The 4,337-nt window shown below is 39.9% G+C and overlaps 1 long non-coding RNA gene across 1 annotated transcript; it reads right to left on the bottom strand.

Moving 5' to 3' along the window:
* Nucleotides 1–704: 704 nt before the first annotated feature.
* LOC131921870 (uncharacterized) lies at nucleotides 705–4,128 on the bottom strand. The gene is made up of 2 exons (XR_009382125.1): nucleotides 3,999–4,128; nucleotides 705–968 (listed from the first exon to the last, which is right to left on the bottom strand). It is a non-coding gene; the product is annotated as an uncharacterized LOC131921870 (long non-coding RNA).
* Between the last annotated feature and the right edge of the window lie 209 nt (nucleotides 4,129–4,337).

Here is a 4,337-nt window from a genome sequence, read left to right as displayed (position 1 = left end):
AAGAGACAGGAGAAAAATTAGCATATATAGCATATTACCATCCAGCCTTGGAAAATGACTAAACGTGAGTGCTATGGTCTAGTTGTACCTCACAAATATTTATGTTCCCAGATGTAATGGTATCACAAAGTGGATCTTTTTGGAGGTGATTTGGTCATGAGGGCAGAGTTCTCACAAATGCAATTAGTTGGTATCATGGAGGATCCACCAGGATCCTGTTTGCCCCTTGTTCCCTGGGAGGATGCTCAAGAAAGCATCCTCTTTGAAGGAGAGAGGGATGCCTCACCAGACACTGAATCTCTAGCCTCAAGAACTGGTTGCCATAATTTTCTACTGTTTATAAATTACTTGGCCTAAGGTATGAAGCCTTTTGCAGCTGTGGTTAGGAACTAAGAGAGTGAGCCTTGAATTTGTTTCTTTTAATCTGAGATCCTCAAATTTAATAGCAAGTGGCTTCATACAATAGAAAAGTCCTGGAAGAAAATGCCATTTACAGTAGGCTAGGTCATGAGGCAAAACGGAGGAAACCTGTCCCTCAACAGAGATGGAGTCTTTTCTTGATGTTTTGCTCTGTGGACAGCCTTGACAAGGAAGGGGAGACTAGATAATAGTTTGAGGCTTCTTTTGGTCTTCAGTTCATAACGATAGTTATGGGACAGGAAATAATGATTAAGAAGGCAACATTTCATGTAACTAAAACCATAACTTCTTCATTTCCTGTTTATTGTGCATGGTAAGACATGAAGCACAGGAGAAGGCAGGCTGAATGGTTTTTCTTTTTTCTTGGTTTCTGCTGGTAACATTGCTGATATCCTCAGATCTTCTGAGGCTCTCCATTCACTAATTTCTTTTGTCTTCTTTCTTTTGATGATGGAGCAGCAAAAAGTCCTTGGAACCTTGGTTCTGGTCCATGACAATGAGAAGAGTCTATGGGAGACAAGTGAACAGGCTGTGCTGGATGATGTGGCCTGGAAAACAGAACAGGATAGATGCCTCAGACCCAAATCACTCTGTTTAAAGACCAGGTGTTGTTCCATACCCAGTGAACACGTTCTAGGCATCATGCAAAGCATCTACGTGATGGAACATTTTTGAAGAAAAGAGGTTGTGTTCTACAGGAGTTCACCCCTCTTGACACTTGACTTGGTAACTCTGTGGGGAGGAGCAGAAGGAATTCTCGGTGCTTTGACTTCTGTAGAGAAGAATGCTGTGTGGATTGCCAAGATGGCAGCCCTGAAAACCATTTACAATATTCAATTAACCATAATTAAAGCGCTCAGTAGGAAGCTCCTTGCTGACTTGCTAAATAGCAAAAATTGGTACTTGGCATTCCCAATGGGTGAGAGAAAAGATAATAAGTAACCCCAATGTAAAGAAAATCAAAATGAAACCAATTATGACCAAATTATATTGCACACATAGAAGCACAAGTTGAATCAAGAATATTTAAGTTTTCAATGAGAAATATTAAAAAGAGATATAATAACATTTTAACCATTAATTGATCATCTAATCTAGTTTAGTTCATGAAAGGAACTGGTTTGTAAGCCTTTACATTTCACATAGGTTGACAAGGGACCATGGTCTATTAAAATGCTGCATATTTGGAATAGCTAGGAAAGCCTAATTTTCTGTTAATATAGTTAATAATGAACCATAATTGATTCTATTACCAATAGTCTTATTAAAAAGGCAGTTAGCTAGTCATTTAGCCCATCTTTTCACAGTTATATATTCACAAAATATTAATGCTAATTTGATTTACTATATTTAACTTTTGCAATTTTAAACTATCCTATTCCAACCAATTTTTATAACAGTTAAAACTCTGTTGTTGTTTTTTTATAGTTTTTTTTTCCTCAACTACTTTTTTAATATCCTTCATCAATTTCTCCTCCTCCACATACTAGAAATTGTACAATAAATTCTAGACTTATAATGACCACCCAATATTGAACTAAGGTACAAGTCATGGGTTGCCTAGATGTGTTTGGAATGTAATAGATTTGAAGCATAGATCTCCCAATGTGTTTCACCTGCTCCAACCTCTCTGTTAGTAGATGAAAATATGTAAAATGATATTTCAGATTCACTAATATTTAAGTCTAAAGGCCTAACTCAAGCCAATCTCTGGCAAAGGAAAATTAATGAATTCATTATTCAATATTATTCACACAAGCTTTAGTAAAATCTCCATTCTAATTACTCCAGTCTGTTCTTCTATTCTTCATATCAAGTCCCTTAAATCTGTGCTTTTAAACATTTTGTAAGTATGTATGAATAAAGCCTTCATTTTTATTACCAGACAGCTAAACTCAGTCTTTTCTAATGAGAACAACTTTGAGAAGGCATGAAGTAGATGCAAACAGTTATGTACATCTATGTATGCATGTATATGCATACATGTAGACATGTGTTTAGCTATATGCACACATTTAAAGAAATATGACTACATGCTAACTGATTTAAGAACTGTATAATAGTATGGATATGTTTTGCTTAATTTGGTGAACCGTGTATTGTTCTTAATGTTTAGTCTGTCCAGTTTGCTCATACATCATCTTTATACAGTAAGAGCTCCTTTGGGTTGAGTTTCTGCAGGTTTATATTTACACACATACACACACACACACACACACACACACACACACACACACACATACACACACACACACACACACACTGCCCCAGCAATCATGGTTTCATTTTTTTCATTGACATGGGCAGTGTATGGAAGTATCAAATGACTATTCAGGATGGCTGTTTTTTCTTGTCTGAAAGATGGAAGGAGACACTGGCTGCCATTGTTATTTTTGGTACTAGTGATGTAGAGAATGCTTCTGGACACCACTTCTTCCTTTCTAAATTCCCAGGTCATTTCTGTAGTCCACTTTCAGGCAGCAAGGATGCTGACCTTCTGCTGGTTTCATATTCAGTGTTGCAAGTGTTTCTTCCACTGTCTTTTGGCTTATTCACAGTAGTTTGCGGCTGTTTTATTGAATGCTTGTTTTTAAATATAAGTGTTTGAATCAATTCTGACAAGTTTTTTTTTTTAAAAAATCCGTTTGAAGGCCGGGTGGTGGTGGCGCAAGCCTTTAATCCTAGCACTCAGGAGGCAGAGACAGGTAGATCTCTGTGAGTTCGAGGCCAGCCTGGTCTACAGAGTGAGTTCTAGGACAGGCTCCAAAGCTACAGAGAAAAACCTGTCTTGAAAACCCAAAATAATAATAATAATAATAATAATAATAATAACAACAACAATAATAATTTGAGAGACTGAGGGTGTTTTGTTTTTTTTGTAACAGTTTTTAAATGGCTCTCTTTTACAGACTGGACTCAGGAGTGTGTGTGTGTGTGTGTGTGTGTGTGTGTGTGTGTGTGTGTGTGTGTGTAGTTCTTTCATTCTTTGAAAAAGCACTAAACGGCAGCGGGGTTGGGAGGCGGGGCAGAGGCGGGCAGATCTCTTGAGTTCCAGCTCAGCCTGGTCTGCAGAGTGGGTTGCAGGACAGCCAGGTCTGTACAGAAAAACTCTGTCTTGAAAAGCATAGATAGATAGATAGATAGATAGATAGATAGATAGATAGATAGATAGACAGACAGACAGACAGACAGATAAGAAAGAAGCCAATGTGGAGACACTGCTGTCGGACCTATAAAAGACAAAACAACAGCCATTCAAGGCTGACTGTGCATGAGCAGCGGCAGACAGGGCAGCAGTAACTTTGGAACTCAGTCTTAAATACAAGGTTGTTGAGTGGAAACGGTGAGCAGAGGTGTGTCTGTCGGCGAGCCAATGGGTTTGTTTTGGTCCCGTGACCGTCTCCATAGGCGTTAGATGGTGCGCCTCCTTCAGTTACATCCTGCACCTCCGCTGGAGGATCCGTCTATCGGACCCAGTAACGGACTCCGGTTTGCGGAGTACTGACTTAGCCCTGCTACTCCTAGCCACCTAGATATGGTCTCCACTCGTACCAAAGCAGTGGCCTGAGCTGACGTACCTCACCAGGGAGAGTGCCTGGATGCTGACCTCCACAATTTCCATCAGAAGCATGGTTTGCCAAGGTGTAAGCTGACCGCGTCCTTTATAGGCGCATGCTCAGCCAGCTGGCCAGCCAATGCTGCCGCTGTCCCCAGGCAGTCAGCCAACAGCCCAGAGCTCTGAGCAGCATTCTTTGCCGCTGCAACACTCAGCTGACTTTATTTTTGAGGTGCTAGCCACATTCTGTTAATTGGGACACTTTTCAAAGACTTCCAGAACTTGTGAAACCCCCGTTCTCCCATCAATTCCTAGTGAAAATGTATGGCCCTGTCACACGTTTTCAGTAAGAAATGCATAA

The sequence above is a fragment of the Peromyscus eremicus genome, chromosome 11 (assembly GCF_949786415.1).
Source record: "Peromyscus eremicus chromosome 11, PerEre_H2_v1, whole genome shotgun sequence".
In the NCBI taxonomy this organism is placed as follows: domain Eukaryota; kingdom Metazoa; phylum Chordata; class Mammalia; order Rodentia; family Cricetidae; genus Peromyscus; species Peromyscus eremicus.
The sequence above is the reverse complement of the archived record's forward strand: the minus strand, read 5'-3'. Positions and strand labels throughout refer to the sequence as shown.